Source organism: Megalobrama amblycephala, linkage group LG14 (assembly GCF_018812025.1).
Source record: "Megalobrama amblycephala isolate DHTTF-2021 linkage group LG14, ASM1881202v1, whole genome shotgun sequence".
NCBI lineage: Eukaryota > Metazoa > Chordata > Actinopteri > Cypriniformes > Xenocyprididae > Megalobrama > Megalobrama amblycephala.
The window spans coordinates 26,215,620-26,238,172 of NC_063057.1; positions in this window are offsets into that span (position 1 = coordinate 26,215,620).

Genomic DNA, 22,553 nt, shown 5'->3' on the forward strand with positions numbered 1-22,553 from the left:
AGAGTTTTACTTAAGAGTTTTTAGTTTAGCTGATTTTAAGTTTTATTTTATTTTGCAATAACTGTTTTGTATTGTAACTAATAAAATAAGTGTTTTTATTGTAACTATTGCCTTCTGTGATACTTGACTTATTACTACAAACTGAGCCTCGACAAAGAACTACCACAAGGAGTATTCTACATCATTCCTAAAGAAATTCAAACTCCGGGTGGGTGAGTACTTTATGGTTTAGGCTAGATTTGACTGACCTTACCCTACCTGACTAATCATAGGGTTAAAGGTGTAAGACAAAAAGGTCTCACTAAAGAACACTCTCCTCTACGGCTCTCCTTGGGAGATTCCGATCAGTAGGGACCTTTTGTCTCAGGCAGAGGGCACAATATTTCACCCCCGCCCAGAACTGTGGAACCTGTGGGCTTAGCCTCTGAGGGGGCCAGCTCATAGATTCTGGTCTCTCAACTGAAGTTGTTGAGACCATCCTCTACTCCAGTGCTCCCTCCATGAGGAAACTATGCGCTGAAGTGGAGAGATTTCACTTCATGGTGCAGTGGTCATCAGTTGGACCCAGAGTTCCTGCAAGAGCGATTCACTGCAGGGTTATCTAATATAAAGATCTATGTGGTAACCATAGCTGCTAACCAAATTCCTTTGGGTGGTATGTCTTTAGGAAGAGACCCATTGGTTACACGTTTCCTCCATGGCACCCTGAGGCTGAGGCCTTTCCTTGGCTTCCTTTGATCCTATTGAAGAGGTTCCAGTCAAGTTTCTGACTCTCAAGACTTTGTTCCTCTTAGCTATTACTTCTCTTAAAAGAATAGGAGATCTACAAGCTTTGTTGGTTGCCCTGTCATGCTTGGAATTTGTGCCTGGTATGGTTAAGGCGTTCCTTCACCCTAGACCTGGTTATGTTCCTAAGGTCCCCACTAATGTGGCTAGATCTATTGTCCTGCAAGCCTTCTTTCCTCCTCCCTTCAGGGATCCAGACCAGGAAAGAAACAATTTGCTATGCCCTGTTTGGGCGCTGGATGCTTATGTCCACAGAGCTGCCCTGGTCCTCATCCAAACATCAATGTTTTACAGGAAGCTCAGTTGCTCTGAATAATACCACAAGATATGATGATGATTTGGATGATTGAGAACCTCTACAGATATTACATTGTAAACATCATTTCATTCATCTCTTCATTTTATAAGACTAAAGAATTACCATCAAGCTTACTAACAAACAGCATCCAGTAATCAAGAAAAAGATTAGATGAATGAATGATACACATTAAGATAGATTTTTCTGCCTTTTAAGGTAAACTGGATGGTGCTGCACAGAGAATTCAAGAGTTGGAGGTGGGTTTGTTCCACTTTCTATGATAGGTTCAGTAGGTTCAAATGTTGCCTAATGTCAAACTAACCTCTTGATAACAAAGAAACCAGTCTGAAGTGTTTCCTTTTTCTGGACATGCTTAATTAGTTTTTATTCAAAATAAGATCATTTGAGCTGGGCTTTCGTTGACGTCCCTGGTGTGTTTCTTTAGAAAACAATGACATTTAAAAACAAGGCATGTCCAGATATTTGACATATGGATATGCCAAGATCATGATGACAGGTACTGTGTTTTATCATAAAACTATTCAAACAAATAACTTTTTTAATGCTAACTTAATTCTACGTAGGCTACACAGCACATGAGCCCAACACCAAAGCACCGGAGACACACAGAGCTCTTCACATGATGCAGATGCGAGAGAGAGGCTGAATACTCAGCATGCATGGGAATACTTTACAGTTTAATAGAATTGTGCAATTCCCCCGATTGGTCAGAAAAACTCACTGCTGCACGGTGCTGCTCTGTCTTGTCTGTCGATTCGTTTTCAGTGTCCTATTTACTCTGTGATGTTTTTCACTCCATGAGAAAATGGACGTGTGGCATGAGAACAGTGTCAATTGCATGAATCTCATGCTGAATGGTGAGAGTTGGTAGTATAAGATATAGGCATGAAGGCCCAAATCTATGGTGCCATGTAACCTAATAGGGATTTCTTATAAAATAACAAAACGGACAACATCATTGTTTAATATCCTATCACTTTGGGCAGTGAGGGCCCCTATAATTGTCACCACCTTTCACCCCAGTAGAGATGGCCCTGGACACCAAAAGCTGGATGTTGAGAAAAGTGTTCATTCCCCACAGCACAGAGTTAATTTTTAAAATATGACCTAAGGTGGACACCCGACTTAATCATATTTACCTTGAGAATCTAACCATATCATGTCAACAAATGGAAAAGTCAGCCAGCTGTTTATTATCATGTTAATTATTGTTACTTTTGCCCAAACAGTATGTGCTTTTTTACCCAAAATACCATACATTTACATATTCGTCCGTTATTGAAAAACTGTTGTTTTAATTACCTTCAACAAAACTTAAAATCATTAAGAAGACCTTTGTCTCAAAATAAAAACACCAATTTCATCGATTCTCTACTTACATCTACATTTTAAAAAACATCAAATATTAGATCAAACTACCTCAGAATCAACTTTGCTCTGTTGCCCGCGATCACGTCAAAGATCAGACAAATTTCCACGTGCATCTTGAAAAGCGGATGTTTAGGAAAGTGCTGCGGCAAGTTTTTGTGCCATCTAGTGGTTTAGAGGAAAATAAAATCAAAGGTACCTTTTGCCCCGCAGCACCTTTAGCCCCATTGTACCCTATGTTTAAGGTACTAATATGTATCATTTAGGGGTAAGAAAGGTATAAAGATGTGCCTTTTCACTTTTGTACCTTAGGGTACTGCCCCAATGACAGCGCTGTACCTTTGTTTCTGAGAGTGTGTCTGGACAAAAGGAGTCTCTGCATAAACTGCATTTTTATGGAGTTTTGATTTATTTTAGGTTTTAATTGTCACCATGTGCCTGATGTGCCATAATAATGTTCTGTGTGCTCAGTTCCCTGCTGCAATGCACAGCACCAACCACATAAGTTCACAGATGACACGACTGTGGTGGGTCTCATCAGCGAGAACAATGAGTCAGCATACAGACAGGAAGTGCAGAGGCTAAAGCACTGATGTAAAGCAAACAACCTGTTTCTGAATATGGACACAACAACGGAGGACCTGGAGTGACCACTCTCCATTGTACAGTACATCAACGACTCCCCCGTGGAGATTGTCAAGAACACTGAAGTCCTCGGTCCACCTGGCACCTGAGAAAGCTGAGGAAGGCCCGGATCCCACCACCCATCCTCTCCACGTTCTACAGAGGGACTATCAAAAGCATCCTGAGCAGCTGCATCACTGTCTGGTTTGGAAACTTGGATCCTAAGGCCCTTCAATGCATAGTGAAAATAGCAGAGAATATCTTCGGGGTCTCTCTTCTGTCCGTCATAGACATTTACATTGGCATTGTGCGATTTTGGGCTGTCCCAGATTAAAAGATTTCTGTGGTTGTGGCTCATAAAAGGTGGTTCTACATTGTACAATGAGAGAGTTTCAAAGACGACCATTGTCACAGTCTTGCAAACAAAGATAGCCTGCGATAATTTTCTGACAGTGTCATGATCATGATCATCTTGCAGTGTGTTTGCTGCTACGACTTACACCTACTGACTAGCCAATAAAAATGTAACATAAAATGGCGTATTGATCAAGGTGACATGGCATTAAAACTTAAAACTACTTACCCTAAGCACCATTTGCAAAATTGGCATGCCAAGTTGTCCTCTTTTCCCTTGCCATGACAGCATCCATATTCTCCTTTCGCTTTCTCCACTTTTTTCAGTGCACATAAAAACCACAATTGTGTTACGATATTCGGCATCTGTCTTGTTTTATGTGTGGAGTTTTGTTTTTTCCCTTTCAAATGTCTGTGCAGGGATTGGCTGCTGGGAACAGATAGTCATTGGCTGAGCTTGCGGCTGCTCCGTTTAAAAGGGCGGCGCTCTCGGAAGATGGGGAGCTCATTCTGGTGTTGGCCTGCTGGCGTGAGGAGCTCCGGATTCCTTCTCCCGTCGGCAGATCGCGAACCACAGTTCCTGTTTTGTTTAAAGTGCTTCAAATTACGTTTTTGTTTATGCTTTAGGAGCGTAGGGGTGTCCTGCCATTTATTTTGACTTTCTTTGCGATTTGTTTATGTTAGGGAGTTAGGGAAGTTGACTGTATTTTTGTTTCTTTTGTTAGGGTAATTATTTACTTTATTTTTAAGCTGTTATGTTTATTGTTTTGGCCTTGGGGCACCCTGAAGCCATGGCTCCTTTTATTTGATTCTTTTGTGTTCCACCTTAATAAATTTTGTGTGGATCTTAGTTTGTTGTCTGTGGTGATCTGTCGGCTGGAGTCGGTTTCCCTGATATCCAACAAACTCACGCCAGCCCCTTCTTTTAATAGAACGGGGCGTAACAAATGGGGGCTCGTCCGCTTGTAAGGAATTGGGACGCGTTCGATGGTAACATGTTCGTCGTATGGTATGTATAATTTTTTTTTTTTCTTCGTTTTGTTGGTGTTTGCGTTTGATTGGCAGTTTTTTCTTGAGTATCGGGGAAAAGGATATAGAATAATGGAATTTAGTATTGAGGCGTTTCGACAAAAGCCTTCGCATGAAGCATTAGAATTATGTCGTAAGGAGGATTTGTATTTGATTGCTGATTATTATGAAATTTCTGTAGTAAAATCAGCTCGTAAGAAAGAAGTGCGGGACGTAATACAAGCTGCATTGATTCGACAGGGTGTGTTAGCAGCAGTTCAAAACGTTGAAAGTGGGGAGACAGGGGAAAGTGCAAGTGATGAAGAGCAGGTTCCAAGCAGTGATCCGGTGCTTCGTTCTTTGAGTGGGGTAGGTACGGAGGATTTGAAACTAGCTATCCAATTGAAACAACTCGATTTGGAAATTAAACGTCAAGAACACACTACCCAACTTTTACGCTTTAGACAATGTGAATTGGAGTCACATGCTGGTCACCGATTGCCCGGTGAGTCTAAAGCAGAAACTATACCTGCTATTGGTCGAACCAGTCAGAAATTGCAACATGTTTCTGATTCATCGTTGCCTATGCCTTCTGTAATCTCTCCGGATTTTGATATTAGTAGACAGATCAACCTCGTCCCACCGTTTCGGGAGGCCGAGGTTGACTCATATTTTGGAGCGTTTGAACGCATTGCTGCTGCGTTGAGTTGGCCGAAGGAAATTTGGCCTCTTTTGTTGCAATGTCGCTTAACTGGAAAAGCCCAGGAAGTTTGTTCCGCTTTGTCCCTTACTGTCTCGATTATGAAAAAGTGAAGGCCGCTGTGTTAAGAGCCTATGAGCTTGTCCCCGAGGCTTATCGCCAAAGGTTCCATTTGCATGTGAAAAATGCCAATCAAACGTTTGTTGAGTATGCGCGTGAGAAAAGCGTGCTCTTTGATAAGTGGTGTCAGGCCAGCAAAGCGACGAATTTTGAGCAGCTTCGTGAACTTGTTTTGATTGAAGAATTTAAGAATTCGTTACCGGATAAAATTGTGGTGTACCTGAATGAGCAAAAAGTTTTGACTCTTGCTGAGGCTGCTGTGTGTGCTGACGAATTTGTACTAACGCACAAAAATGTATTCGTGGCACCCGCTCGCCGAGAGTCATCAAACTTTGTGAGTTCTGAGAGAACTTCAAAATCATCTAAACTTTTGAAATCTTCGGTGCAATCTGATGTTCGTGAGTGTTTTTATTGTCACGAAGCTGGCCATTTAATTGCGGCGTGTCCCGTTTTGAAAAAAAAAAATAAGGCTAAACCAAAAGGAGTTGGTTTTGTACGAACTGTTACCAAACAATCTAAGCCAGAAATGGATGCAGTTTTTGAACCTTTCATTCGGCAGGGAATGATTTCTTTAACTGATTTGGAAAACGATCGCGTGCCTGTTACCATGTTGCGTGACACTGGTACCGCGCAGTCATTTATTTTAGGAAGTGCGTTGCCGTTCTCGGAGAAAACGTATTGTGGTTTTGATGTGCTAGTCCAAGGAATTGAAATGGGAGTAGAAAAGGTTTCTTTGCACAAAATATATATTCGATCTGAGTGGGTAACTGGTTTCGTAAAAGTGGCCGTTCGTTCACAATTGCCTATAAATGGAGTAACTCTGATTATCGGAAATGACCTGGCAGGGGGGAAAGTTTTCCCTCTCCCTGAAGTTATCGAAAATCCACTTTACGAAGCTTCCGCTGTGTGTAAGGAAGAAGCAAATTTGTCTGTGTTTCCCGCTTGTGTCATTACTCGAGCTCAATCTCAAAAATTTCCGGCCGTGATTGATCTCTCTGATAGTTTTCTCGTTAATAAGAACGTGACTGAATCGGGTACGTTACAGTCAGATGTGTCCGCCAAGAAGCACCAACCTGAGATGCCTGCGTCTACGCCGCTGTCCGCTAGCAGTGGTGCTGAAGTTGATTGCGCTGATATGTTACTATCTGTAGATCGTACGTTATTGGCAGCCGAGCAAAGGCAAGACCAGTCGCTTGAATTCTGTCGAGAGTTAGCTGTAAATAAAAAAGAAATTATGAGCAAGCCAATTGGTTATTTCTTTGAGGATGGAGTGTTAATGCGGAAATGGACACCTTCAGTGTCGGATAATTCAGGTTGGGACACATTGTACCAGGTTGTTGTTCCCACTTGCTTTCGAGAACAAGTGTTAAGCGTGGCGCATGATAATGTGGCTGGCCATTTAGGTGTGGCTAAAACTCTTTATCGTGTTCTGCATCATTTCTTTTGGCCTAAGATTAAATCGGATGTTACAAAATACTGCAGATCATGCCATGTTTGCCAAATGGTTGGGAAACCCAACCAGGTTATTTCTCCAGCACCTCTCAAGCCGATTCCTGCTATCGGAGAACCATTTGAGCGCATCATATTAGATTGTGTGGGGCCTCTACCGAAAACGAAAGCAGGGCATACTTATTTGCTTACGCTTATGTGCACAGCAACTCGTTACCCCGAAGCAATTCCACTTCGTTCGTTGAGAGCTAAAGCAATTGTGAAAGCCCTCACTGTGTTTTTCTCTACTTTTGGACTTCCAAGGGTCGTTCAGACAGATCAGGGAACAAATTTTATGTCCCGGTTGTTCAATCAAGTCCTGTCCCAGTTGCATGTTAAACATGTCGTTTCCAGTGCCTATCACCCTGAATCTCAGGGAGCACTGGAACGATTCCATCAAACATTGAAGACTATGTTACGAAACTTACTGTGTTGATTCAGAAAAAGAGTGGGACGAAGGATTACCGTTGCTGTTGTTCGCTGTGCGTGAAAGTGTTCAGGATTCTCTGGGATTTAGCCCCGCGGAGTTAGTTTTTGGGCATGTGGTGCGCGGTCCACTTAAGCTGCTAAAAGAGAATTGGTTGTCTGAAGAAAAGCCCACATGTAATCTTTTAGATTATGTTAGCTCGTTTAGAGAACGCTTACATAAAGCTCGAGATCTTGCTCAGTCCGCTTTATTAAACGCTCAGGTGAAGATGAAGGAGCGTTTTGATAAAAATGCAATTGCACGTTCTTTTGTGAAGGGAGACAGAGTTTTAGTTTTACTACCACTCCCTGGCTCTGCTCTGCAAGCAAAATTTTCTGGACCCTATGTGGTGGAGCGAAAGCTCAGCGATACTGACTATATTATATGTACTCATGATCGACAAAGAAAGACCCGTGTGTGCCATGTCAATATGTTGAAGCGTTATGTTGCTCGGGGTGAACAAGTGGAGTTAAAGAGCTCTACTGTTCCAGTTGCTTCTCTTTCGGTGGTACCACCTTCCTGTGGGAATGAAGATTGTTTAAACCTACGGAGTATGCCAGTATCTGGTGTCAGACTGAATAATTCTGAAATTTTGTCAGATCTTAATTCTCATTTGTCTCATTTAATTGAGAATCAGCGAGCTGACATTGGGAATTTGATCCAGTCTTTTCTTGGACTGTTTTCGGATGTGCCTACCTGGACAAACGTCATTCAACATGATATTGAGGTGAACGACCATCCACCTATTAAGCAACATGCGTATCGTGTCAATCCAGCTAAACGAAAAATCATTGACTCTGAAGTTAAGTATCTAGTGGATAATTGTTTGGCTGTTCCGAGCTCAAGTGCTTGGAGCTCGCCCTGTTTACTTGTTCCGAAGCCGGATGGCACCTACCGATTCTGTACGGATTACCGTAAGGTAAATGCGATCACAAAGCCTGATTCATTTCCTTTACCGTTAATGGAAGATTGTGTGGATAATGTGGGGTCGGCTCAGTTCGTTACAAAACTCGATCTTTTAAAGGGATATTGGCAAGTTCCCTTAACTGAACGTGCAGCCGAAATCTCTGCTTTTGTCACCCCAGACAATTTTCTAAATTATACTGTGATGGCTTTCGGGCTTCGGAACGCACCAGCAACGTTCCAGCGTTTAATGAACACCATACTGGCTGATGTTAAGAACTGTAAAGCTTACTTGGATGACATCGTGGTGTATTCGTCTAGCTGGAACGAACATATAGACACTCTAACCACTGTTTTTACGCGTTTGCTTAATGCTTCCCTCACGTTGAACTTGGCTAAGTGTGAATTTGCCAAGGCAACCGTCATGTACTTGGGAAAGCGAGTTGGACAGGGACAAGTGCGTCCTGTCGCCCAGAAAGTACAAAGCAATTGTTGATTTTCCTGTACCTCAAACCAAGCGTGATCTTCGCCGTTTTTTAGGAATGGCAGGTTATTATAGAGCCTTCTGCCGAAATTTCTCTGATGTGGCTCTGCCATTAACTAATCTTCTCCGTGCCTCGCAAAAATTCCTATGGACTGATGACTGTCAACACGCATTTGAAGCCGTGAAAAGTTTGTTATGTAGTACTCCGGTGTTATCTGCACCGGATTATTCACGTGCGTTTAAACTTGACATTGATGCTAGTGCTACTGGAGCCGGAGCAGTTCTTTTGCAAGATGACATCTATGGAGTTGAGCATCCCGTAGCGTACTTCTCAAAAAAGTTTCTGAAACATCGGTTACACTATAGTGTTATCGAAAAAGAAGCTCTTGCTTTATTATTGGCGTTACAACATTTTGAAGTGTACGTGGGATCAAGTTCTATTCCGGTGTTCGTCTTTACTGATCACAATCCACTGGTATTCTTGTCTCGAATGCGCAATGCAAATCAGCGAATTATGCGCTGGTCCTTGTTTATTCAAGATTTCAATCTTGAGATTCGTTATAAAAAGGGCAAGGACAATGTATTAGCAGATGCCTTATCTCGTTCTTTCAGTTTTGTTTGATTAATTTGTATTGATTTTTCTTTATGTGTGGGGGTGTTACGATATTCGGCATCTGTCTTGTTTTATGTGTGGAGTTTTGTTTTTTCCCTTTCAAATGTCTGTGCAGGGATTGGCTGCTGGGAACAGATAGTCATTGGCTGAGCTTGCGGCTGCTCCGTTTAAAAGGGCGGCGCTCTCGGAAGATGGGGAGCTCATTCTGGCGTTGGCCTGCTGGCGTGAGGAGCTCCGGATTCCTTCTCCCGTCGGCAGATCGCGAACCACAGTTCCTGTTTTGTTTAAAGTGCTTCAATTACGTTTTTGTTTATGCTTTAGGAGCGTAGGGGTGTCCTGCCATTTATTTTGACTTTCTTTGCGATTTGTTTATGTTAGGGAGTTAGGGAAGTTGACTGTATTTTTGTTTCTTTTGTTAGGGTAATTATTTACTTTATTTTTAAGCTGTTATGTTTATTGTTTTGGCCTTGGGGCACCCTGAAGCCATGGCTCCTTTTATTTGATTCTTTTGTGTTCCACCTTAATAAATTTTGTGTGGATCTTAGTTTGTTGTCTGTGGTGATCTGTCGGCTGGAGTCGGTTTCCCTGATATCCAACAAACTCACGCCAGCCCCTTCTTTTAATAGAACGGGGCGTAACAAATGCCAAAGTGCGATTCATCTTGATATATTTGTTTACCACAAGCACATGATGACGATTCAATAGGTGTCATCATCATACAGTCTACATACATGTCGTAACAAAGTTTATTAGATCCATGTCGTACAGTGTGAACTGTAATGATCTTATAGGATTGCCGAATTTGCAGTCTGTAGCAGGTATACGTTGATCTAAGATGAGTGAAGTATATAGCTTTCACTGTAAATTTTCTGATATATCAGAGATGATAATCACCAAACTTAGAAGAATTTAACTTAGATGAAATGTGTGAAAACATGTCCATCCATCTCAAGAAATGCCACAGCAAATATAATTCCTATTTATCATTGAAAAGACTAAATATTAAGTAAAAACATTCATGAGGTATTAATTTCAGCATGGAATATAAGTTATAAAAGTAATTTCTTCGCTATTGTGATGAAACAGCTTCTGGAACAAGAACAAATGGATAATTGCATGATTGTGGTTTGCTATTGGTGGATCTCGTTTGAGTGAAAGGATGCCCCTTCCTCACACTAGTAAACACGTCATCAGAGAAAAGATGTCACCGCAAAAGGGAGGGGAAGTTATTTTGATTAAAGATTACGAGCGCACTTACAGTACCGGTCAAAAGTTTGGAAACATTGCTATTTTCAATGTTTTTGAAAGAAGTCTCTTATGCTCATCAAGCCTCAGTTATTTGATCAAAAATACAGAAAAACAGTAATATTGTGAAATATTATTACAATTTAAAATAATGGTTTTCTATTTTAAAATACTTTAAAATATAATTTATTTCTGTGATGCAAAGATGAAATGTCAGCATCATTACTCCAGTCTTCAGTGTCACATGATCCTTCAGAAATCATTGTAATATGCTGATTTATTATCAATCTTGAAAACAGTTGTGCTGCTTAATATTATTTTATAACCTGTTTATTTGTTTATTTATTTGTTTATTTGAAAAGGATCCCCATTAGCTGATGCCGAAACAACAGCTAGTCTTCCTGGGGTCCAAACAATACATACAACATCCAATAATTACAATCACAATTACTACAAATATATCACATAAAATAAAATAAAAATAAAAATACACAAACAACATAGCACACAATCCAACCTTACTCAACCAATCCAAACAATATTATGATGTTGAAAACAAATACAATCTTAGTCTTTTTTTAAAACCAGTTTTTCCCTTGATTTCACGAACCTCAACTGGAAGATTATTCCATAACACAATTGACCTGTACATCACAGTTCTCTTCATAGTGTCAGATTTAGGTAGGGGTAAAAAAATCTGTCCACTATTCGCCCCTCTTGTATAATGTAAATGCATATCAGAATAATATATTATTTTGTCATAAAGAAATTTAGGAGTCCGAGTGTTAATGATTCTATGAAAGTATACTAACATATTGACAGATAGTCTATGCTTAATCATCAGCCAAGCAAGACGTTCATGCATCTCTACTACACTAGTTCTCAAAGAACACCTTAGAACAAGCCTTGCAGCCTTGTTTTGAGCCACTTGTAATTTTTTTTAAATGACTACTAGATGCAGCAGACCATACAACAGAACAATAATCCAAATGACACAAAACCAATGTACAAACAACCCGACTAAACAACTGTGAATTTAAAAAATGTGCACATTTACGCGTTACTGCCACAGCTCTACCCATTTTAGCCACAACTTTATTAATGTGATCAGACCATGATAATGTAGAATCAAGCCAAAGACCAAGAAGCTTCACCTTTTTTACTTGCTGTACATTTTGACTATTTACTTGTAAATTAATTTTAGGATTATCAGATAATCTATACTTAGAACCAAATATTATACTCACAGTTTTTGAAATATTTAGAACAAGTTTGTTTTGATCCAATTATACAATTTGCTAATCTCACAAGACAGAACATGATTAAGCTCTGAACATGTAGAGGCTGCATAATAAAGAGTAGAATCATCAGCAAACATAGTCAACTTAGCTTTACTGAGTATATATGGCATATCATTTATGAAAATTGAAAATAATAAAGGTCCAAGGCAACTACCTTGAGGAACACCACACTCCAGGGACTTGCTACCAGATAATGCACCATTAAAATAAACTCTTTGCGACCTCTCCGACAAATAGCTCTTAAACCACTTAATTGCCGAGGAAGCAAAGCCATAACTAATAAGTTTGGAAATCAAAATTTCATGGTCAATCACATCAAAGGCAGCACTGAAGTCTAATAATAGTGTACCCACTAGCCTTGATTTATCAATCGATGCTTGCCAGCTATCCAACATTTGTGTCATAGCAGTGCAGGTTGAATGACCCTTCCTATATGCATGTTGAAACATCGTAGTCAATTCATTGTTAGAAAAGTAATCTTGTACTTGGCTCAAATACAATCTTTTCCAACAATTTACTTAGAACAGGCAAAATGCTAATAGGCCTGCTATTTAGACCACATAAAGTTGCTTTTGTGTCTTTGGGTAAAGGAATTATCTTACTCTCTTTCCAAAGTTTTGGACACTCACCACGTATCAAACATCTGTTAAAAATATGACAGATTGGTTTAGAAATATGTCTAGCTGATAACTTCAACAGCCTACTATCTAAGTTGTCCAAACCAGCAGACCCGCCCACCGTCAAAGATCTCAGCAGCATTTCCACCTGCACAACATTAACCCGCTGAAATTCAAATGTACACAGTTTATCTTTCATAATACACCTTTCTATTAGCTCATTCGAGTTAAAATCAACAGTATGTTTCATTGTCTCTCTAATGTTAGAAACCTTAGTAACAAAGTAATCATTAAAATAATTCGCAATCTGTATTGGCTTAGTCAAATAAACTCCATTCAATTCAACAAAAGAAGTACCCATTGATTTTTTCCCCATAATTTCATTGAATACATTCCACATTCTCTGACTATCTGTACCACAGTCTTCAATTCTCTTCTGAAAATATTTTTTCTTTTTCACTCTGTTCACCTTGGTCACCTGATTCCTTAAAATACAATAAACTTTTCTGTCCTCAAGAGAGTCTGAAAGAACCACAACCTTTTTAGCCTCATCCCTTTGAGCCATTAAGCTCCTTAACTCATTATCCACCTAAGGAGCACCTTTGGCTTTAACTGTAAATTTCTTTAATGGGGCATGATTATTGACGATCATTAATTGCGATAAACCACAAGTGTCTGTCATAGTTTTAAGCTTATTCCTCAAAGGACAAGCATCAGACAGCCAATCAATATTTAAATCACCCATCCAGTATAGTTCTCTATTTTCCTCAGTCACCCTGTCTAACATATTACATAAACCATTTACATACTCTATCCTGGCACTAGGTGGCCTATAACAACAACCAAGAATAATCGGTTTTAAATATGAAAGTTGTACCTGTAACCATAACACTTCAACACCATCAACCATTAAATCATGTCTGAATTTAACAGAGAAATGATCACGTATATAAATGGCAACACCACCTCCAAACCTATTTCGATCATTTCTATAAATTGAGAACCCCCCTATATCAACATCTGAGTCATCTATGAAATGATCCAGATGAGTTTCAGAAATCATAAGTATATCTATTTTGTTTGATTGCAAAAATAAAGACAAATCTTGAATTTTGTTTCTTATACTACATATGTTAATATGTGCAAGTACACTCAAAAAAATATTTCAGGCTAAACATAAGTTTTATGTAATTGAATTACATATAAAATTTCCATCCATTTGGATTACATAGTTTTTACATAAACAAAATATAAACTTAATGTGATTCATATTTGTAAGTCATATGTAAATGAAATAGGTAAGATTTATCTAATAGTATGCCCAGTCTATATAACACTGCTTAGTGTTCACGTGTTTGCGCACTACTGAGTTAAAGTACCATTGAAGCATGTGTCAGAGTTAATGAGATAATTAAGTGATTAATTGAGTGATGATTGAGCATTATTGAAAACACCTGATGATAACAAGCAGAATCACCAAAGGAGAAAATCACAATTTTTAAGCCACCATCGTGGAGATGAGGGTTTGCTTTAGTTGGGCTCTTGACCCTTCACTCTTTAATATTAGTTTTTGTTTGGGCTGTTGTAACAGCTAGTCAAGCAAAGAGAAAAGATGATCAGGTGGTGTTGGTTATGTTTTCACATAATCATTATTTGATCTGAATCATTGAACTCATTTAGAGATCAATCTCTGAATTAGATTTACATTATTGATTGCAGCAGCACTGGTATTCTACAGTAGAAAACCAGCTTTATACAACAACATAATCTGAAAAATCTCTCAAAAGTTCTGATCAAAAAAAAAAAAGTTACATGTTTAGAGACACAGACATCAAGAATCAGCCTGTGAATCTCAACAATGGTGACCATCAAAAAGCATGTTGCAATGCATTCTGGGAGCCACCAATCAAAATCCATCCATGGCTCCCATCATACATTGCTGCATGAATAAATTATGAGCTGAATTGTCTTAGTAATTTCCTTTATTGTCACTATTTTTTTTTCTGTTTTTCTGTGACTTTTTAGTAGCTTGTTTCTAATGTTCAGAGTTGATCTGTTGATCAGAATATGTTGCTTGTCACCGTCATTGAGATTCACAGGCTGATTCTTGATGTCTGTGTGTGCCTAAAAGACAGACTTTTCTTTTTTTTTATTCTGAACATATTTTGAGAATAACTTTGGATATATTGAATCACAGTGCTGCTGCAATCAGTCATGTTAATTTATCTCAGAGATTGAGCTCTAAATTAGTTCAGTTATTCACACAAATAATGATTATGTGAAAACATAACCAACACCACCTAATCATCTTTTCTCTTTGCTTGACTAGCTGTTACAACAGTCCAAACAAAAACTAATATTAAATGGTCAAAGGTCAAGAGCCCAACTAAAGCAAACCCTCATCTCCACGATGGTGGCTTAAAAATTGTGATTTTCTCCTTTGGTGATTGTGCTTGTTATCATCAGGTGTCTTCAATAATGCTCAATCATCACTCAATTAATCACTTAATTATCTCATTAACTCTGACACATGCTTCAATGGTACTTTAACTCAGTAGTGCGCAAACACGTGAACACTAAGCAGTGTTATATAGACTGGGCATACTATTAGATAAATCTTACCTATTTCATTTACATATGACTTACAAATATGAATCACATTAAGTTTATTATTTTGTTTATGTAAAAACTATGTAATCCAAATGGATGGAAATTTTATATGTAATTCAATTACATAAAACTTATGTTTAGCCTGAAATATTTTTTTGAGTGTATTAAACCTTTAGGTAGTTTGTTTATACTGGTCATCATAATTAAAATTAATTATAATCTGGTTAAATATCTTATACACAGAGTTATTTTATCATCATCAAGTAAGCTACATACGTATAAGTCCTACACACAGCCACACATACATATAAACAAACATATATAAAATTATACTTTAAAACTCATTAGGGCAATAACTGACTTTGTCCAGCCCTTGGGGTGATAATCAGTTTATCATACTTCAAACACGCTTTATCACCTCTTTCACTGGCAGCTTTCACCTTCAGCCACAACTCTTTCCTCCTCAGTTGTACAGCTTCAGAAAAATCTTCATTAATGTAGATCCTGGTACCCTTTAGTTTCTTAGCAGAAGAAAGAATCCGCTCTTTGTCTTTAATGCGAAGAAGCTTGACAACAATTTTCCTTGGCCTTCCGCTGTCCTGAAACTGACCAAGTCTCTGGGCACGCTCAATATCCATGTTTAATCCATCTAAGCCCAAGTTTTTTGTAAACATTTCTCGCACCTTTTTCTCTGATTCACACCAATTCTCTCCTTTCTCATCCGCAATGCCATCAATTAAAATATTTGTTCTCCTATTCTGGTTTTCAATATAGTCCAGCTTGTTGAACATTTCATCCAATTCCTGCTTAGAAGTAGTGATGTTGGTCTCAAATGTCCTTATCTTTGCCTCTATTTCAGTGCATCCCATCCTTTCCTCTTCAAACTTTGTTTGGGTAAATTCCAAGCTGGTCTTCAATTCCTGTACATCTCTAATAACACCATCCAATCTTTTATTAGTTCCGTCAATAATCAGCTGAATGAAGCATTTAAAATTATCTTGCTGCTGCAATAACATATCTTTGTAGATCCCTTTCTGCTGCTCCATCAACTGAGAGAGTACACTCATTGTAACAACGGCATCCTCCTCACAAGGAGATGTTTTAGCATTTTTAGGAGGCATAATATATCTTACCAGGATGTACCCGAAGTTGATGAAAGTTGCAAATGTTGATGGTGACAGATCTATTTTTCAAGGTCTTAGTAGGCCCAAAAGCCCCTCAACTTGGGCTGCAGCACAAGCTCGGCGTATAATGGAAATATTGTCCCAATATTGCAACTCAATTAAGTATAAAATGCAACTTGAGTCAAATAACAACTAAATTTGAGAATACCCAAAAGGATTCAGTAGATTTTTGTTAGATTCCAAAAGTCCAGGTTCTCAGAGAAAACTCACGGCAGCCATCTTGGATCTCATGTGACACTGACACTGTGTAACCTGTGATACAATTTTTAAGGATTCTTAAAAAATATCAGCATTTATTTAAAATAGAAATCTTTTGTAACAATATACACTACCGTTCAAATGTTTGGGGTAAATAATTTTTTTCCTTTCTTTTTTCAAAAGAAATTGATACTTTAATTCAGCACGGATGTGTTAAATTGATAAAATGATTGAATGATAGAATGATTTCAATGATAAATTGGTAGAATGATTTCTGAAGGATCATGTGACACTGAAGACTGGACACGTCATCACGTGAACCGGTGTCTGAAAGCAATTATCAAATCTCACCAATCCTATTGGATGGCAACAGCCTATGATGTCATAATAGACGCAACCTGGAAGTATAAAAGGAGCGCCTAGAGAAGCAGTCAGTACCTTATCATCTGACGGGACTGTTCAGTAGACATCCCAGATGCATGGCAGGTAATGCAGTGTCTCGTTCCCTGTTACATACGTAACCTGAGATGTTCCCTTTCGAAAGGGAACTCAACACTGCGTTTGACATGCTATGGGGAACGATATACCCACGCCGCCATGCTTGAGGGGAGTGCATGCCAAAGATGGCTACTTCTGTACCATCTTTGTGTACCATGTACTCAGTAAGAAAACAAACAAATAAAAAAAAAAAAAAACTTTTTTTACCCTTACAGTAAGGGGAGTACAAAGAATATATGCTGCCATGCTCTGAAGGAGGCCAGCACTGGCCTACTACTTCAAATTATCACAGGCATAAACCTGTGGTAGTTTTAAGTGAGCAAACTCTTAACCCTCTGGAGTCTGAGGCTGATTTGGGGCCTGGAGAAGTTTTGACATGCCCTGACATTTGTGCTTTTTTCAGTTGTTCATAAACATATAAATGACAAAAGTGTCATTACACTGTATTCAGCACAAACTAGGCTACAATAATATATGAGGAACATGTATGTACATGTTTGTGTTTTTGAAGGAATAATGTTTATGCGTGGTTACTGAAAAAACAAAAAACTTAAGTCACTGAAATAAGGCCAAAAAAAGTATAGTAAATCTGTGTTTACAATACTTTAGGGTATTGGAGGTTGTAAACTAGAGTTTTTGCTTCAAAATTATGTAAAAATTATGCTGCCTACTCCTTCATATAAAACAATATATTGATTTAGTTTTTGTAAGACACTTTTTGCCAAGAAACACAGTATGCGTGGAGGCGTGAATCACCACTGAATAATGGGCCATTCTCACCTGAGAAGACAAAAGAATTGGATAGTAATGAGCTGAAATGACTTGCATATTAATGAGGCATTTCAGTCAGGTAGGCTGTGAAAAAAACCTTCTGTGATGTCTCAAGCTCATCATGATATATGAAACATACAGAAAAATATTATTACAATATAAAGTAATGGTTTTATATTATACTTTAAAATATAATGTATTTCTGTGATGCAGAGTCTGAATATAGGCTTTTAGTTTAAAAGCATGCACATTTGGAGAAATATTGTATTCTCATATGCTTATGTCAATTTTCTATACAGAGGAGTTATATTTATTTAATATTCATTGTCATTACTATGAGCGCTGGTGTTTTCAATTCATCCTTGAAGTCGGAGGGCGCTCTCTGTGCATTTTTAGTCCACAAATTCATCTAAAAGAAGAAAAGGCTATTCCATGAATGGAGTTTCCAATTCATACTGTAGCCGGAGGGCGCTAAAGAAACAAAAACTCATCTAAAATTCATCTATAGAAGAAAAGAAAACAGGAACTAACTGCATGTCTTCTAGAGCTCGCTAACCATGACTTTTACATCCAGATAAACACTTTTCAAGACAATAAATACACGATTGAGACGATGAATGCATGTATTGCCTCTGAATTTGCATCTGAATAGCGCTGACTCCATGGGCGTGGCCGCATTAGCGGATAATGAGCTGAATCACGGACTTCTGACATGGCTCTATTTTCATACAGATTACATAAACACAGAAGGTTTGTTTTCAATTTGACTTACATGATTTAAAACCTGACATCTTAACGTTTTTTTAGACATAAGTTTAATTTTTCTGTGATTAGTTTTCACTAAGTTACAGTTCATTTTCTGAGAACTATCAGATTGGACTTCGTTCAGAGGGAGAGGAGAGATCACGCATCATGTTAGTTTTCTTTATTTTACAAAAAGCACAACATTGTGTTTTTACTCTGAGTGTATACAAATAAAAGAAGATATTCTATAGTTTCAATTGACATATTACTTATGTCTCTATGACAAAAAATGACGGAGTATTTTAAGTCTGTTTTGCTGCAATGTGAAAAAAAACCTGCAAAACGGCCCAGCGCGTTTTCAGACCTCAGAGTGTTAATTAAACTTCTACCAACAAAACTTGTGATACAACAAGCTATTATACTCTGAAGGAAGCCCAAAACAAAGGCTTCTACTCCAAACAACACAATCAAATCTTGTGGCAGTGTTTAAACTCTAAAAGGGAACTACATAGGAACCAAACTGAATAGAGAGGTTCCTTAAAAATAGAACTAAAAATAGAACTAAAGCATTAACAACCCTGAGAAACAGGGGAATGCTTTACTTTTCATTCATACTAGCCTGAAATTTTAAGGGTGGACACTATTCACCAAAGACAGTAAATATCTGTACTGAACCCTAGGGAACAGGAGCTTAATGAAAGCTAACACTGTTTCACTCAAACTTGAATGTTAATTCTAGGGGTTCAGGGGAGAAGACTAAACAAAGTATAGAATGAAAGTTCTAGAAAAAGTCTCAGCAACACTAGCATTCTCTTATCCACATAATGATAAGGGGCCTACCACCTGAGACAACAGCACCAGCGAGACTAGCAATAGCCTGCTACCTTAGCTGCTATCTATCTTGCACCTACATCAAAGGGGTAATGGGCCTTGGCCTGACAACTCTGATAAGAGGAGGCCAGAACTAGGAAAAACTACACTCTCCTGACAGGGTTAGAAATAAAAAGGTGAAATGCTTCAGTATATCACCAAATCCCTAGTTCTATCCTAGGCCAGCTATAGCTGTGGGCCTATCTGGCAACGCAAAAGCATAGATCTGCCTGCTTAAAACTCAGTCTCTAAAACTCTCAATAGAGAGGGGGCAACTCTGAAAAACTTCAAAAGCAAGAGCTCAGAGGAGTGATGCTCAACCCAAGCCAAACAATGTCAGGTGGCCCCCGAGACTGACACTTAACATAGATCTATCTGAAGTAATGAGTGCCAATCTCTAATACAAACTCTAGCTATGACCAGAGGAGAAAAGCTACTCTACCATATGGTGGCTGTAAAGGTGGCCATATAACCAACACAAATATAACCAACCTAATGGGAACTTCAGGGCCCTAAATCCCCTTATTTTTTACACACCAAGGAAAAAACTATACAGGAAGACTAAGGTCAACACATTGTAATATATAAATATAGACCAAGCTTACTCCCTGCGGCTCAAAGAACGAAGACTTACCATCATAGAAGGATGGAATCTATGGTTCTTTCAAGCCTGAAGGAGCCCCTTCACTATCAAGCCACTATCAGCCCTCAGCCTGAATGTAAGAAGCGCCTGGGTCAAATTAACCATTACTTAGGAGGTGGAAGAAGAGAGGAGAGGGTAGATGTAACTACCCTCATAGAGAGGAAATCAATCACTGATGCTGCTGGTGTCTGTGATTGATTACTTCCCTCAAATCCTGCTTCTTCTTCTTGGAGTCCCGCTTTCTCTGGGACCTGCTCTGAGGAGGAGGAGGTGCCCGAGAGGCAACACTGGACTTCTGGCCCTATCTCCGATCCTCGAATCGGGATGGACCAGGACCTCCTGTCTGTCTGGGCCCAGGATCGGATCTGAGCGGTATGCAAGTTTTAAACGCTGCCGAGTGCGCCTTCGCCTCTCTGAGCTTTCCGCCTTGACGGAGGTACCAAAAAGCTCAGAGGGCGAAACTGGCGAAAGCCCTTTTCTTTCTCCCCGGTGTCAGCCATGTTCAACCACAGATGCCTCTCCGTGGCCACCATTGCTGCCATTGATCTTCCCACCGAGGCAGCAGTCTGTTTAATGGCCTGCAGAGCCAGATCTGTGGTGCAGCGCAGCTCTTCTACCGCCTCAGGGGACAGACCCTGCCCCTGATCCAGATCTTTCAGCATATCAGCCGTAACACCACCATGGTGTGTAAAGCAGCACCAGCCTGATCCACTGCTGCGTATGCCCTGCCATTCAAACGAGAAGTCATTTTAAGGGGCTTGGAAGGCAGGACCGGATCTTTCAGTGTCGGAGCCCGCCCTGTGATGAATAGTTTGCAAACGTCTCGTCAATAGGGGGCATCAACACATACCCATGCTGGCTCAATCCCTCAACATCAGCAAAATTATCCTGCTGATGCCGGTGAATACGAGCAGAGTATGTTTTTTTTTTCAATGCCTTCTCGATCTCAACATGTAGATCAGGAAGGAATGGAAGGCTCACGGGGGCTGTCGGGTTATGACCAGAAAGGAACCACTCGTCGAGCCGTCTGTGTGCAGCCCCTTTCTTAACATGCTCCCAAGGCAGCTGCAGCCTCCCAGAAGCGCGCTCCATAACCTCAAGCAGCTCCGCATATGCAGGGCAGGCAGGCTTTGAAGTTTCAGCAGGCTCGCCTGCTTCCTCTTCAACAGCCAGCCATCTCCTGCTCTCTTGGGTTTAACGCCAGAAGAGCATTCGCTGCTGGATCTGATGATGTCAACAAGAGGACATCATCATCATCCAGCAGCTCACCCTCGTCAGTCACTGTGAACCACCAGGCACAGATGCCGGCCCCTCTTCCCTCGAGAAGAGGGCCAGACTCTCACAGTTTACACAGACAGCGCCCTCAAGCACTGTCCGTGCATGCTCCTCTCCCAGACAGAAAACACACAGATTGTTTGTGTCATCGGGTGTCAGAAACCTGGGACACAGATCCACACACTTCCTGAAATGTTTGTAAGACAGTAATTATTCTTACCAGATTCAAAGAATCGCAATCAGACAAAAACAGTCCCTGAAGACGATAAGATACTGACTGCTTCTCTAGGTGCTCCTTTTATACTTCTGGGTTGCGTCTATTATGACGTTATAGGCTGTCGCCAGCCAATAGGATTGGTGAGATTTAATAATTGATTTGGTAACACTTTACTTGAAGGGGTGTGCAGAAGACTGACATGGCACCTTCATAATCATGACATGACACATGTCATGAATATGAAGGAGGTTTTATGAATGTTTATGACAACTGTCATTAAGTGTCATTCGCTCAATTATGTCATTTTTAATGCAAAGATGACATTGTTTGAGATGTCCGAGTTATGACAACTTGACATAAACCAATACATCATAACCTGTCAGTGTCTTTGTCATGACAACTTGACATTGTTTAGCTTTATGGGTTAACATTGCATTAAACTGTCATGTGGTTGGTTTTGACATTGGCTGTCATGAGGCCATTATAATAGTGTCATGAATATGTATCTTGAGCTCAAGTACAGTGGTGCAAATTGAACTTGTCATTAAAATGTCATTAAGTGACAATACTCTGACAAATAATTTTATAACAACGTCATGACTATTTTTCATTTCATGTTTTTTTTTTTTTTTTTTGTTTTGTTTTTTTAAGTTTCCTCCAACAGAAGGCCAGATAACAGACAATTTCAAATTTCGTAAAAAAGATGACACTGTTATAAAATAATGGTAACACTTTATTTTAGGGTCTTTTAACTAGTTGCTTATTACTATTAGCATTCATATGGCTAAAATATTGGCTATTTATTAGTACTTATAAAGCACATATTAATGCCTTATTCTGCATGATCTTATTCTACATTCTTAATCCTACCCAATACCTAAACCTAACAATTAACTATAATAAGCAGTAAATTAAGAGCTTATTGGGGTAAAAGTCATAGTTAATCATTTATATATGTGTTCTCTATACTGAAGTGTTACCAAAATAATGTAATGTAATGTTAACCCATAAAGCTAAGTAGTTTTTTAAGTTTGATAATTAATCTGCTATGTCATGTTTATGACAGGTTATGGTGTTTTGCTAATGTCAAGTTGTCATGACAAAGACACTGACAGGTTATGATGTGTTGGTTTATGTCAAGTTGTCG